The 17442-nt window shown below is 34.4% G+C and overlaps 1 pseudogene; it reads left to right on the top strand.

Annotated features, from left to right (window-relative positions):
* The first annotated feature begins 8283 nt into the window (after positions 1–8283).
* LOC128241640 (glutathione peroxidase-like) lies at positions 8284–10445 on the top strand (annotated as a pseudogene).
* The last annotated feature ends 6997 nt before the right edge of the window (positions 10446–17442 follow it).

The raw sequence follows: 17442 nt of genomic DNA, 5'->3' as shown, positions 1-17442 counted from the left end.
CTCTACGTAACCATGTTTCGACTCACAGCTCAAGTTAACCATGTGTCGACTCACAGCTCAAGTTAACCTTGTGTCGACTCACAGTTCAAGCTAACCATGTGTCGACTCACAGCTCAAGTTAACCATGTGTCGACTCACAGCTCAAGTTAACCATGTGTCGACACACAGCTCTGGTTAAACATATGTTGTCACACATCGCTAGTGTAATTTGGAATTGAGAAAATGTAGCGAAAAATATTACAAACATTTTTTTTTACTTTAAAGATTGCAGAACGTGTTATTTCATGGCCAATTAGTTTAAATTAAGAAGTTATTTATTTAACATATAAGTTAGCATTTAGAAACTCACTGTCAAGATATAATGGTTCGACCATTACCCCTGACCTTCGTGAAGGTCTATTAAAGTCCTAACATTTATTACGAGGCAAAACCAAGCAGTGGTTCGTTGACACTGTCTAATAAGTGTGCAATGTTGAATAACAATGGCCAATGCGTTTCTATAGTTTTACTGATCATATGATTCACATGAAACGAAGATTCCATAACAATTCGCCACAGTTGACTCTACACACTAAAATATAACATAATCAATAATAAGTAAAGTGCAACATCATATTAAGTTATTATATAACATGTTAAAGAATATATTTATCTCATGCAATATCATAAAGTGCTTAGTGGCCTTTTTTAACAAATGACTAATGAGATAAATGACATTCTATAGACAGGTAAAATGCATGACAACAATTGCAACAAATACATAACATATATATCTACATACAGTACACTAACACGTTTATGAAATTGAGTGTTCTCACTGTTAACCTCTGTCGCTCAACTCACATCCGTGATGTCTTGTATGAAACTGGTTACTTCTGTAAACAATTATACAAACAGTGAAACATATGCAAAGGATTTGTAAATAGGAGCTTCTACCTTGAAAAACTTCGACAAAAACAGAATTTACCAAACATTCCAAAAGTTCAGATGCTCCACCAATACAACATATTGGAATTGAAAGAATAACTCCCTAGAATTCATTACATACATACACCACATTGAAATACTTCCAGAACTCAGTTAGAACAAAAGTACTTTAAAATGCGCCAAACACTGCAGATTGCTATTCTCATAACATCAACTATCAATCATGGGAAGCAGTCAACACAAATTATCAGAAATGCAGCAGACAACACTTTTAATGAATGTCGAAATATACACAGGGCTACACGGACATACCAATGATATATATATGAGGTCAGCAGGCATCAAGAATTATCATTACGGCAAATGGCACGATAAAACGATAAAACAAAAATCGCATTCGGAAATGTCAGAAACAGTCGATAAATCACTGATTCCAACCAAGTATCATGTTATCACTTACGTGTTCCTTAAACCTGACAGTAATGAGCTCATTAAAACTTTATTGTAATAGATACTTTTATTGTGTAACTCAGATTGCAACTTTTCTTTAAAATGGTTTCTCCCACACATTCTGTGTAGCATCTGTAGAAACAAGGTTCATGGGGTCGTTTGTAAAACATGTGTCAGTTTTAAGAATCTTCATCATTCATTCATCATTACTCCAAAATAAAACAAAACATTTTTCAATATAGCAAATTTTGTTTGACTAACAATCAAATGCATAATTTAACACACTCTATGAGACATATTTGGATAGTTTAAGGAGTTGAAAAATTGTATCAAATTATTATTATCATTATTATTATTATTATTATTATTATTATTATTATTATTATTATTATTATTATTAGTGAATTATTAATATTCTTCTTCTTCTTCTTTATGTATTCATTTTTGATTATTATTATTATTATTATTATTATTATTATTATTATTATTTGTTGAACATTCTATTGACAATAGGATTCTTTTGTTCCACTATATACAAGCCAATCATTACGTTTCGATACAGTATTGATCATTTTAAATTAATACTTATGTGAAAAACTACAGAAACAAGCTCAGTGGCAAACCGTTTAAACATGAACCCGGTTTAATGCCACTGGGTACACACTTAAGACATAGAACACAAAAACAAAAATATCACAAACAAGAAACATATAACAGCACAATACTTCACAAACATCCCAGTGCATACATAACATTAAGTTTAAATATTAAATTGGGGACATTTAATTCCCCAAATACATGTTTGAAAGTTTTAAAGAGACTAGACACCAGATGATACTAAACGATAAGAGAAAAAAGACAATTGTCAAATACACAACGCATTGAATCTTACTTACTGATGAACAACCTCGCTTTCGACACATGTATCTTTCAAAGTGTTTGCGTATTTATCCAAATCGAAATTTACTTGGTTTGTCTTCTGTGTTAATCCAGGAAATTTAAAACACGCGTCGGTATATGTATCCTGTGACTTTCACATGCTAAATATACACAGTTGAAGTTGTTGAATGCAATCGTACACTGAAAATTAGTACTTGTAACAATTGGTAGTGAAAATCAGTTGTATGCAGATGGAGCTGCTAGTATGTATTGTATGCAGTAGGTGCTACAATTGTGTCGTATGCAGTTGGTGCTGCTAAAGTGTGTTATATGCAGTTGGTGTTGCTTGTATGTGATGCATACAGTTGGTGCTGCCAATGTGTGTTATATGCAGTTGGTGCTGCTAGTATGTGACGCATGTAGATGGAGCTGCTAATATGTTGGATGCAATTGGTGCTGCAAATATGTGTTTTTAACATTTGGTGCTGCAAATGTGTGTTATATGCAGTTGGTGCTGCAAATATGTGTTGGATGCAGTTGGAGCTGCTAATATGTGTTGAATGCAGTTGGTTATGTGAGTGCATGTCGGATGCTGTTGGTGCTACTGATCGTGTAAGTGATGTTGCAGTATGATCGATGCAGTTTTGTATTGCAAGTAAGTGTTGAATGCACTGGTGTATTTTATATATTTATATACAATGCAATTGTCGCTAACAACGTTTCTTTATAAGAAATATTCATCAATATGTGATTTCTTTTTACAGACAGATGATATTGCATTACATCAGAAACTCCACTAGACTCTGTTGCCGTCTCGTAAATCGCATGCTGTGATTATACTGGTGTTGTTTCCCGTGACATATCTTGCGATATTTTTTGCAGGATAATAGTTTTAGTCAAATACCTTAATATTTATGTTTTGGTCTATGTTTTTCCTATAAATAATTATGTGCATGTGTTCTTTATTTGTTGATATAGAGGATATTATTATTATTATTGATTATCGTCATGTTTGATTTTAACAATGAACTAGAGACACAAACATATTGCAACCACTTCTTACATGAAATGACACGTGCCTGGTAAACTGTGATTATGTGATGTCTGTATTAAAATTAAGCACGGCTAAAATAGCGTGTTTATACACACATGGTTCAGTCACACATGAAATTCCAGAGAGTGTTTATGTGGATTTCTTTGATTTACTTCGATTCAAGCACACACATGCATATATTGATTGAAATAAAAAAACGTTTCGCAAAGTTGCCTTTCAAACATCTTCTGAAGCATAGTACTTTGGTAAAATTTTGGAAAACCTTTTTCTACTGCTGTAGTACAAAATTGCTGTTTTAGACATATCAAATACTAGCCGTAGCGTATTTATGAGGAAAACAACAAACATTAATATCGAGTTAATACAAAAGTTAAAACTGCCATAGTGTATCTATGCACGCACACGTGGTATAATTTTAAGAGCGATAATACCACTATACGTCTCTGGCAATTTTGAAATACATATAGATAAAATGTCTGTACTAGAACTACCAGAGTGTATTAATGAATAATATTATCCTTTATGTATTTAACAAATTGTAAAAAGAACCAATTCCTATCTACAAAACTCGCCTATAGTAGTTTTATAAAAATAAAAAGTAAACAATACCGAAGATGAAAAATACCACAATCTACATATCACAGGATTACCAGAACAGAACAGAACAGAATGTTTATTATCTTATGCATATACAGCATATCGATGATTCAATAGAAAGTTTAGGCATAACGTCAAGAAATGTACAAATAAATATACACGATAATAAATGCATGTACAAAGTTAACGAAAACATTCAAGACAGTGCATGATAGTAAACATACATAAAATAAGCTGAGAGCGATATGCCATTACCATTGCGCTGTTTTGCATGTTCGTTTACCTACTGATGACGGTCTTCAATTAAATTACTCCAACACACGTCTACGGTTATTGCTACATTTGTTCAATACTCATCATATCCGTAGTGTATTAATGAGAGTTATGTATTGTTCCGAAGTCAACCAGAGCGTAGTTATGCCGATATGTCATATTTATTTATAAGTGAATATCTTAATTGCCGTTACATAATTAAACCAATAAAATGCGTTTTATTGTATTACTATGTCTATAAAGGGTTTAAGTTAAAGGAAAAATGTACATTTTCACTAAAACATTACCTAATTAGGGAAAATGTATATGTCACTAATTCGTGAAATAAAAACTTGATTAATAAGGGTGTTATATTATATAATTGTATGTACTATATACTGTTTGTAATAAATTTCTTTAATTGTGTTAGAAATTTGTACTGTTTCGAAATTGATAAACATTTTACCTAAAGCTTACGTATTTTAATCGGGAGATTTAAGTCTCTGCTTTGAGCAAAACATGTACAAGATTATAAAAATAAGCGCTATTCCCGAGCCTCACGATAGCGGTAATCAGAAGCCGAAAATTTGAATATGACGGAATTATGTATTGCAGATTAGTTGTAAGTATATCATGTTAAGCGCAGCAGTATGTTGCAAGCTTTCTTTTCAGATAATAATTGTCGAGTCGTTTGTAGAATAGGTTAACAGATGAGGTTCGGGAATACTGTTGGAAGGAAATTGATAAGTACCGGTTTTTTTACATTTCTTGAAGTATAATTTATTTAAATGATTTCAATCATATTTTATAACTATATTCCCCTCTTGTTTACTCGATATTTGCAACCAATAACTAGCCGTGTTCCTTATATGTGTTGTTTTGTAATGTAGTCTGTTATGATCGGAAGTCTAGTCTGTGGTGTCGGGTTATTTATGATGTCTGGGATATTGACTGTTTTGATTGGGAAAAAATGTTTTACTCACGTAACTAGTGAGTTAGAGTTAGGGTTAAACATTCACCGCAAGACGAATTTCCTCAGGAGTTATGGGAGCGTTAAGTGCTTCAATATAAAAATCAGCACCGTTGATAAAATTATCTTTTTCGTCTATTTGTCATTGAACAGACCGACAAAGTATTCCTTAAAGGTTTCGGCGTCGATATTGTCTGAAAGACTGCTTTTTTAGATTTAAAATGGTTCCAGAATTCTTTATTATTCGACCATTTTATCAATGTCACAAGGCTGTGTAGAGTGCAAATAGTTGTATAGAGTATTAATAGTATTTAGATTCGCTATCAAGTATCTTCTAAATAGGGTTTTATTGTGGTCACACCACTTATTATATGTATGTTATTATTAGGTGATTTCATATTGGCCGAGTTATTTGTCCTCGGTCAGCTGTATTTGCCTTCGCCCTTTCACCTCATGAATAAGTATTTTATTAATTAACTTTAAACAATTTGGTTAAAAACATTCTAATAACTTACCTTAACTTCACATTGAAGCCGTTTTTTAATAGTATATATCCCTTATTCATTCATGGTGTCTGCTTTTCTTAACTTGACTTTGCTGATTTTCACATGCATCCTTAAAGTGACATTGCACGTACTTATGAATAAAGCACTGTACCGTGTAAGAAAGCATGTCTTTTCGTCTTAATTTCGAGAATCGTTTGCCAAAATGTCAAATATTTCACCTTCGTCGTCCATTTTGTCGGTGTCGTTGTCGTAAAATCCACCAACGGGTGAAATACAACTGTAATATCAAACCAATCAAAGTGGTTAATGTATTTAATGGGTTCAAGTATTCCAAATAGGTTTATACGAAGCACAATATTTCAAAAGAGTCGGAAAACAGAAAACAAAATGGCTACCTTTAAAAATAATTCCAGCATATTTCTCATATTAGGCGAGTTTCGACAGCCAATGCAAATGGTCCATTTCTCCAATCCTATATTAGGCGAGATTTGTAGCCAGTCAAAACAGAGGAAATTCATATTAGCCGAGATTTGGTGATATTGGCCGAGTTTGGTCAAAATTGGGCGAGTTTTGGCAAATATTGTCTTCAGTTTTCTGGTATTGGTACCGCGATTGTCCCCGTGTCTCTTCAAATACGTAATAGTTGATTAATAATATGTATGACTTGTCTCAATTTATGGCCGCGGGGTTTTATCGAGCTTACACATATAAACTCGAATTTCAAATAATAACGGCGCATGAACACTGAATGATTGAACGGACATACTTTTGCCTTATTATTGGAAAATCGATTTCTCATCAAAAATTTTCTCGTCAATAGAGCTACTTACGTTAAGACTAAAACACGTGTATGACCTATATATGTGAAATAAATTTTCTTATGCTCATTTTGCCATGTATTTGTAACATGTGGACCTCTTATCAATTTCATTTGTAGACAATTATGAATGTTAACTGTTAAGTGTCATGACTTCCAACGGCTGATATCTTTGTTTTGTGGAATGTGACAGTTCCCCAAAGACTTTCTCCCACTTCAGATAAGTAGATCCCAAAATTTAAGCATGTTAGAAATTCTTATCTTGTCAACGGGCGAAGATAAAACGCCCGTTTGGAACTCCTTTTTAATGGTCGCCACATTGTTATTACCTCCCTTGTTGAGGACTGTTGTCTGTAGCATCGTGGAAACCTTGTCTTCTGGCAATATTTAGAACGTTAATTAATTATTTATCGCTTCAAATGGCACCATAAAACAGTCTTCACGCAAAACACCCTACGTTCGGGTCGGAATGCACCTATCTTACACTGTCGGCCATGGAAGAAACTTATAGACTGCAGTGAAAAAACATTAAAACTAACATTAACAGAAGGGTATTTTTAAGATATCATATATAAATATCATAATTTTTATTTGCCAATTTATGTCCATCTTAATAGGTTTTTCATTATATCTTTGAATAATTCTATTTTTTTTTTATATATTCCCTTTTTTTCTTCCGATATTTTATCAATATTTTCATGAATATATATGTTGACGTACAATCTCCTAACAGCATTTTTTAAATAAAAGTTGAACATTTCTACTGTTTTTATTTTATCTGGAATAAACCAGAAAAACTTAGGGGCCAAAATGTTTATGTTGAAAATCAGTAAGAAAAGTCTCGAAATAATATTTTTAAGGAGCCGAAATGTCTCAGGACCCGATTTGAAAGAAGACCGATTCGGTTATGGGCTGATTTGTCTTGCTGCATCCAAATGGTAGTAGATATAACACAATACGAACTTATTAAAAAATAATTATGTTATTAAAGTTAACCATCACAAACCCTCTAATTTACATGTATGAATTTGTTTAACGAAATTATCACGGTTTAGCCAATTAAATTCCAGGTTATATAGTATGGTTTTGCAAACATATTATAACAGCAGTCATCTTAAAAAAAAGTATACTAATTATGGACCTACTCACCGTTTTTCATACAGCCAATAATATTTTAAACAATAGTTAAGAACGGCATTAAGTAGCACAAAAATTAAATTTCGAAATCCGTCAAATTCCATCCATACAAAAATGATGACAATATAATCATTAACACTTCCCAGCTTAATATTAAAGCGAAAAAAATAAACCCAATTAGGTTGCATAAAAGACTGCATTAAATGAGCCATTGAAATAAATCTTTTAGAAAACGATACATTTATCGTAAAGAAGAAGTCACCGTTCAATATTTGCATCTAATTCTATGCTTACAAACATCTTTGAAATGCAACTCCATCGTGTTTCATTGATTTGCAAGCACTCGCACGAGCTTCAAGAAAAGTATATTGATGTACGCACAAGAGGTAGGTGCTTGTTTTCCTCATTGAGAGAGCTCTAACTAGAACTGCAAGGTCTTTAATTTGAAGTTCCGTGATGTTTGTTCGAAAATGTTAGTGCACAGAATACGTTCACAACGGGGAGTATTAAGTACACTGTTTGCCTGCCGAATGTCAATAACAAACACCTGATTTAGTCTTCGCTATCAGTGTGACATTGACTTACAGTAGATTTGATAACTCATTTCCGCTTATAGTATGTGCCGACACACATAATAGGTACGCCAAAATTGCCATAGGCGGACGTATATATAAACTCAAAAGGACTTCACTATCAGTCAAAGAGAAATGTTTGGTGAGAGTGCAGTTAGAGCGCTCCTCACGGTTGCCTCCCTCGTTGGAGGAGCCGTCGGCGCCGGAGATCGGGATGGCATCAACCCGCGCCAAGTCTGCAGACCGTCAATTGGAAACGAGACAGCTTACGATTTTCAATTCCATAACGTCTTCAGCAATGCGACATTTGATATGGCCCAGTTCCGTGGCAAGTTGACGCTGGCCGTCAACGTGGCGACGTACTGAGGCAAGACGTTCCAGTACCATGGATTGAATGCACTACAATCCCAACATGGTGTTGAGGGCCTTCAGGTCGTTGGCTTCCCGTGTAACCAGTTTCACGGGGTGAGTAAATACATACATATGTTGTTGTTTTCAGAGATAAGTATTTGATTAAGTTTATATAATTAGTGACGTCGCTGTCATGAAATAGTCTAAATAGATATTTTGATAACAACTAGTGAAGAAGTGTTACAATCTTTGACAAGACTTCGTAGACGAATTGCATTGATACTATGCGCACTTGATAGCGGTGTTTTAGGTATTTGGAGCTTCAAATCATCAAATAAGTATTTAAGACATAAAGAGATTATTTCATTCATAGTAACTAATAATAGAGTTAATGAAACTCGTTGGTTTAAATTAAATTGAACTCGTTTCCATTTAAGAACACTCGTTTAATAAATTCCATATTGATTGACCACATACATATTATCCTCTCTTTTATATTGAAGAACTGCGATATATCATACATACACGAAATATCAATTAAATACTTATGTCTCCATAAATGACATGTCGAAACCAAGCATGAAGTTTATTGAAGTCTAGTTAAGGCACCAATATTTCCAGTCATGTGACCTGTGTTTCCGAACAGTGACTAGAGCTGGAAAGTTTGATTTTCCATCCGGCTTCAATCAATAAGCTTAGTTACAAATATAATATTGTAGTAACATTTATCACAATCGTTGTAAACTAATCTATATTATATTCCAGCAAGAGCCTGCCTGGACGGGGGTGGAGTTGATGAATGGAATCACGTACGTGCGGCCTGGGAACGGCTTTGTGCCGAACTTCCCGCTCACGTGGAAGATTGACGTCAACGGCAAAAACCAACATCCAATGTTCACATATCTCAAGGTCAGAATTTGCCTTTTTATGTCTGTTAGGTGTTACAAACCTACAATTCAATGGCTTTTTAAAATAGTTTTAGACGTAATCTTTAAACTAAATGTGATCCTGTCCGTAGTAAATAATGTTAATTTAGGGCACCAAATCTATCTTATCTATTGAATCAAGAACACTGGTAATACAATACATAAGTTTGAGGACTTCATTTAATAATTTATGATTTTTTGGACGCAAAGCTCATCTTGTGTTTTTGTAACAAGAACATTGTTAATACATAACAATATATATCGGAGTTTGCATTGTACAAGACAATCAAAGTTTAAATTAAATATTCTCACAGATTGCTGACATTCAAATCACATCAGCCAACTACTTTGCATTTTCTTTTTATAACAAACCTTTTTGATCAAAAGTGGCACCTCTTTATCAGCATTCTTTTAGGCCTAACGTGTTCTGGACCCAAATGATCCATCATAAATTACATGCACCACTTGTGTTAATTGCCGTCGTTGTGTATTTCCAGTCGCTGTGTCCGGCTACCACTCGAAGGATCGTAACGCCGGCGCTCTACAGCCCCGTGTTCATGGAGGATATCCGCTGGAACTTTGAAAAGTTTCTCATCGGTCCCGATGGCCGCCCCATTTACCGGTACTCTCCGGATACGGAACCGGCCACAGACGCCCAGATGCACGCTGACATCCGGGTTGAACTCGCTAAAATGAAAAGTGGCCGTTCTCCTGGCGATGTTCATGGCCTTGTGGGATAAAAACACGTACACATATCACAGGTCGAGGTATAAAAGGCGAAAGGTTCTTCTTGTACATTAAAAACAAAATTCTTGTTTTAGAAGCTTTCAAGAATTTTAAGTTCATTTTTATGATATTCATGATAAACTAGCTTTATATTTTGTGAAATAAAAAACAATAAGAAATATTGGCTAAATAAACAAACGCTTGTTATTCTTAAACTTCTCAAAAAAGTTGGCCCGGGCTCAGATAGAACCTTCTGGCTTTTATCTCTCTGTTTACTATCCATTTATCGTATTTCTCTAATTGTTGTCTATGTTGTATTTGTGACCTTTTGTATTTCGATTTTTTTGTAATTTATTGACTTTTTTAATGTTTAAATTATTATATTTATATGACTTGTTGCTAAGTCTCCATGATTTGGCGGTCACAAACAGTTACACTGTAGACCGCCGAGGATGTGTCCAACTAGACTCGGGTCTTAAGTGCATTCAGCTCGACTCTGGGCGGACATGACTAGTTTGCACAATAAAGTCATATTAAATAATATATTGTGTTCCTTTGCGTGATTGGTTGATTGAGATTATCACGTGATTTTTTCAATGTATTCTCAGCCTGTTAAAATATCTACTACTTTTGTTAAGTCCTGGTGGCCTTGTCGGTCTTCTAGTAGATCTTGAATTTACAGGATAGGGTTCGCACCCAATTAAGACCAAAATACTTTTTTGATATAATAACTTTTTTTCGGCAATTTAGATATCACGTGAGTATAATAATGATAACATAAGTGTTTTCAGATGCATTACCGGTAAATCTAATAATAGTAGAAAACATGAGCGAGTACCTTTAAGTCGTTGTCAAGGACATGAGAGGTATCAATTCTGTATTAGTTCAGCATTTATTCTAGTTCGAACTTCCCAGGGGAAGGTAGAAATCTACAAGAAATAACACAAATAATATCAAAACATACAAAATAGGCTACAGAATTTAAAAAAACAAAACAACATAATTATAATGCATATATTTCCTTTAAAAGCCTACATCTCGACTGCTAGATGAACGCAGCTAATGCATAGAAGCATGTGAGAAAAGGCTTTCGAAACTTGAAATATCCTAAATATCTTTCATTAATCAAATCCTTAAAACATATAAATGGAATATGCCTCAATATTAAAGCAAACAGTTTTCAACAGTTAAATGAAACACAACAATTTACAAGGATGAACCCTGCATACAAACAAACATGTATGTAAAAATACATTATAATATAAAATGTAGATAACATCAGCATACGAAAATGATTTATCAAATATTAATAGATCGATTCAAATAGAAACTTACTCTGCGGGTAACCCAAAATAGCCTTAATTCTGAAAAATATCAACTGTTTTCTGTCATCTTTTTCCATAGGAAAAATGACCCAATTCTATATAAGGGAGATAAACGTGCAATGCTAAATAACACTCTGACTGGATTATTTGCCCATTACATGGCAAGACAAATTCTGATATTAATTTCAAACAATATTTCAAAATTGCATAATCCCATAATCACCCACTAAGGTTAAACAGAAAAGACCCATATTTTTCACTCTCAAACACTGTCTTGTGTTGGAAATAAAAAAAATGTATTTCCTTTAACATTTAAATTCATTTGACATATTAAAAAAGTTGACCATAATATTTATACAATGCAAACTAGGGTAAATTACTAATTTGCTTCCAAGGGAAGTAACACATTGATATAGCACTTACATGTGATAGTGATTTAAGACAAAAAAGTGTTGAATTTGGCTTTCGCCATGAATCATTGAGTGATTCTGAACGTCATAATGTTACATTTTCCCATGCATAACTTGCTTCTTTTTAAAAACACAATACCCGTATCCATTTTTTTTAAAGTGACTCGCTCATGGTTATTAAAATGCACTTAATTAAGAAATACAGTATGGAAAATCATAAAGAGTGTTAAAACAAAAATACCAAAAGCTGGAACCCTTCAGCAAATGTTAATATTTACTCAAATATCGTCTTTAAAGACCACAATTTTACTAACGCGATTGGAAATTAATTATGGCTGTGGTGTTACGTAATTGGTTGATTGACATTATCACGTGATGTTATCAGTGTACCCTTACAAAGTTTACAAATCCAGTACCTTCTTTAAAGTCCCTGTGGCCGTGGGATTGTTTTCTACCTTTTAAAACTTGACCGGGGTTGGTTTGAACCCCATTAAAACCATTGTTTGGTGCGCGTGCATATCCAAGCAAATGGTGTTGATTTTGAAATGCTGGTAAAAATGTTAATTTTCTTTAAAATAAGTGAGTTGAGCCTGGATTGATTAATTTTAAACGAACTAGCAATAGTTATTTGATATATTAACTCTACAAAATGTGGAATAATTGAAAACAATCTGTAGGTGATTGGATGATTGGATTATTTCACCTGTCTACCTGTAAACATGGCTGGGCGACGGCATAAATGAACCAAATCTACACCTGAACAAAAGCCTGTTATTAAAAAAAAAACCCACAGACATCTACAATCTGAGGAAAGTGAAAGTGAGGTGTCCGTGTACCAAGATTAGTACGAAAACATTGCCGAGTTCGTGGAAGAGATTGATTTACAAACTGAGTACACCTGACCATACCCAAAATTGACCAAATTCTCCTCGGAGGACCTGAAAGCTTTTGGGTCACAGCTGCTCTTGGGGAAATCAGAGAGGAAATCGCAGCTACGATCGACATTACGACAAAACCTGAAAAACGAGATTGACTCCCTTAAGAAGGACAAACCCAACTTTCAAAATGAGCTCCTAGTAGCTCGCTCAGAGCACGATGAACTCGTCCAGTATGGTAGGCGGATATGCCTAGATGTATGCGGCATCCCAGGCGATACAGGTTCCACAGACGAAGCTGTAGAAAAGTAAATAATTGACTGTTGTGTCAAAGCAGGTGTCGAACTAAAGGCTACTGACATTGATTGACAGATGCCACCGTTAAGGTAGGTTTCGACCTGAAGTTATTAGCCAAAGAAAGGTTATCATCAAATTTACAAACTCTAAGGCTAGACAGGGAGTATATGACAATCGGCGATCGTGTTTTCGTACAAGAACATTTGACACCCCTGCATGAAAAACTAAGTTTCGACGCCCGTTAGTTAAAGCGAGCCGGTGCCATCGAAAATAAAACATGGATTTCCGGTTTTCGTGTGCTTGTTCTTCTGAACAGAGAGTCCCGGGGCCGGGTGGTCAGCTCTATGGAACAGATCGAAGCCATACGCGATGGACGCTCATTACCGGACGCACCCATGGTCGCCATTTAAGTTGGTCTCGGTCTTAAGAATCAACGGAGCTGATTGTTGCAATATGCTTACTATAAACACTATACTATACTAACTGTTACATATAGTCTAGGGCTGTAAATATAATTGTTCACTGACCTAAATTTATAACCCTGTTTAATTACTATTCCTAACTATAAATCGATCAATATCATGACATTTTACTACCACTGATTAAGGTAAGCCATCCATCATGTGGTTATTACAAAATGAAACATTACCAGTAGCATTTTTGATTTTTATTCTTATTCATATAGAGACGGCTGGATTGCCTCATGCAGTGAAATGATTTTACTTTCTTACCAGTGTAGTGTAACTTATAACGGCTAATCCCTTAAGCTTGTATTTGACAATTACTGATATACTTTGTAGTCACAACCCAGTGCATCTCATTATATAGAACTTCTACACCACTATGACGTTTTTTATACATCGTTCTGTTTGATGTGATTATAAGATGACAATAGGAGACCATGTTTTAAATTAGTTTAAGCCAAACCTACTAGTTGCTTCCCTTGGACAATAGTCTGTTATGTTAATATTTTGTATATATTTCAATGTATATATATATTAATTTTACAACAGTATTTTTCTTAAGATATTTAAGCATTTTTCCGCTAGAACATACAGGTATTCTTCTCCACTCAGATACATAATATGTTACTAACTAATCATTAATTATTCGTTTTTCAGAATTCAAGTAAATACTAGCCGGCATCTTAGTTCACTTTTATCTGCAAGAGCGAAAAATGGTTTCACTTTTATGTTTGTTTTTTCTCATTCTTCTATTTTTCTTCGACTTTTTCATCTTTCCATTTGCTCTTGTTTACTGTTCTGCACATATATTTATCCCTATGACAACCGTTATTGATAGCTGACGTCATTAAGTAGTCAACAGTATGGCGTCTGACATCACTTCTTATAGAATTGCCATAGGGGTTTACAACACACGACTCTTTAGAACTTCCAGTATACGTACATTCCGTATAACTTCATTCAAGGACACCATCGCTAGCTTACGTTTTATGCTAATTTATTTTTTGAAAATTATTCGTGTCTGAACAGTGTGTTATTTCTGACAATAGTTTGAATCTGGCATATCTTAATATTATTACGCCAATCTTATTGAAGTTAGACCCGACTTAGACCAGGCTTTTTGTATTCCAATGTTACATCAAAACATTCGAAGTATTCGTTCAAAATGGACTATATAAAAAGTAATTTCATCGACTTTAACGTTTTGTATTTTACAGAAACATTTAATTTCATGAATTTATGTTTAGAAAAGATGATTCGTCCCACTCTGGTGTTTTTTTAATGTTCGTATCAGAATACCTCCGACCGGTTCGCAATAATGACTTAGAAAAGTATTTGCCTGAATCTTTATTGGTTGCATTGAAATTTGATAACGAAAGTTTTCTATTAGGCAGGATTTAACGTTATCCTCATCTTACAGTTGATTTCTGGGACAGAGTGAAGGTTTGCCTAGAAAAGGCACACGATTAATGTAACAATATAGTTATTCTTTGCGATATAAACGAAGACCAACTTAACCAATCAAATCGTAAATTTCAAGATATTATGACCATTAATAATTTGCGAAATGTTATAAACATCCCAACTAGAATAACACGCTCAACGCGGACCTTGTTAGACCCAATTGCCGTTTCACAGCACACAAACGTATTAAATTCTGGTGTATTTGAAACTCCTCAACATATAAGTGATCACTATTGTGCTCATGCTTATATCAAAAGTAGTTTTTTGTCAAGCTCTACCAAAATAAGCTATGGAACTACAAACGAGCAGATTTTAATAAAATAAACGAACTAATTAGAAATACCAATTGGAACCGCTTAAATGAAGGAGATATCGACCAAGCGACCAATCTTTTTACAAGAACATTTATCGAAATAACCGGAAAGTGTATCCCTACTTACTATGTATCTATCGCCATGGTATAACTCTGAAATTAGAAAATCATCTAACAAACGCGACAAACCAAAACTCAAAGCGACACGATCATGAAATTTGTGTGATTGGATTGAATATAAAAAAGTAAGAATCAAATATGACTAAACATGCAAAGGAACTATTATTTAGTAACCTAGAGGACAAAATAATTGAGCTTAATTCATCCAGTCCTCGGCTATATTGGAAAACTGTTCGAATGCTTGTGAAACAGAACAGCAACATGATCAATGCAATACCTCCATTGCAAACATTTGATAAGTCTTACTCCTTCACTGATACAGAGAAGGCGAATTCCCTGAATGACTATTTCGTTTCAATTTCGAGTATTGACGACAATAATGTTCCTTAACAAGACTTAAACATGAACACAAATAGTGAACTAAGCCACATTAACATCATTGAAACCGAAGTAAAAGACATCCTTGATAATCTTGATATTAATTCAGCTAGTGGACCTGACCAAATTAGTCATAGAATGCTAAAGAATACCTCATCTTCCGTTTGTATTCCACTCTGTATTCTTTTTTAGATCGATTCAAGAATGTATATATCCTACAATGATATGTCATTGCATGAAAAGGGTGATCGGACGTCCTTGTCGAACTATATACCGATATCTTTGATAAGTTGTGTTTGAAAGGTAATGGAACGCATTCTTTTCCAGCACATTTACAATTATATGCATCAAAACAATCTTATTTATGAGCACCAGTCGCGTTTTATCCCCGGACACTCAACGGTTCATCAAATAATAGATATATATTACCAAATCTGTAAATCTTTCAACGACAAACAATCTACAAGCATTGTATTTTGCGACATATCGAAGGTTTTTGACAGGGTTTGGCACAGAGGCCTTATTTTTTGACTCAAAGAATATGTAATTTCAGGCTATGTTCTAAGATGGCTGTCTCTTTATCTACTAAATAGGTCTCAAAGAATGTTTATATGTATATCCTTCTCTAATTTTAAGCCCGCCACAGCTAGGGTCCCACTGGGCTCTGTTCAAGGTCCACCTCTCTTTCTTCTTTACGGGAACGATATCCCTTGAGAGCACAACTAGGCTTTTTGAGGATGACAGCTCTGTCGCCGTTTCATCTTCTAACACAGCTGACATAGAAACTACAATTAATACCGATCTACAGAAAATCTCCGACTGGTCTAGACAATGGCTGGTGCTATTCAACCCTTCAAAAACAAAAGCTATATTTGTTCACTTTCTTACCAGCAACAACCATCTCTCTTGTTTGATATTACGCCGCTAATAATTTACGATATTCACAAAAATTTAGGAGTCCCGTTGAATCCTGATGGTACATGGCACCATCATATAAATTCGATCATTAGTTCTGCCCGAAAAATCTTGGTTCTATGCAAGCCCTAAAATATAAACTTCATCGTAAAACTCTTGATCATATTTATATATCATATATAAGACCCATTCTAGGATAACCTTGGATAGTTGTACAATTTATGAAAAGAAGACCTTGGAAAAACTGCAATACGAAGCAGCAAGAATTGTAACTGGTCTCACACGTTCAATTTCATTCGTTAGATTAAATAAGGAAATCGGCTGGATTTCATTGTCGGATAAAAGAAAAATGCAAAAGTTAATTTTAGTTTACAAACATATCCACGGTGAACTGCCGTCGTATTTATCAGCACACTTTCCTCAAACAGTCAATGGCTTGAATCCTTATAATCTGAGAAACAATGAAAATTTCAATACAATGAATAGACGCCTAGAAATATATAATCGTTCAATGATACCGTCATCCTTGTCATTGTGGAATTCACTAGATAAAGAAACAAGACACCCACCAACTCTCTCTCTCTCTCTCTCTTTAAGCGTCAATAAAAAGATCAATTTAAACAAACCCCCATCCCATCTTGTTATACTTGTGGAGAACGGCACTTTTTGGTATAACATGCGAGACTTACAAACTTTTGCAGTGACCTAAATTCCGAC

Source organism: Mya arenaria, chromosome 7, assembly GCF_026914265.1.
Source record: "Mya arenaria isolate MELC-2E11 chromosome 7, ASM2691426v1".
Lineage (NCBI taxonomy): Eukaryota > Metazoa > Mollusca > Bivalvia > Myida > Myidae > Mya > Mya arenaria.
The sequence above is the reverse complement of the archived record's forward strand: the minus strand, read 5'-3'. Positions and strand labels throughout refer to the sequence as shown.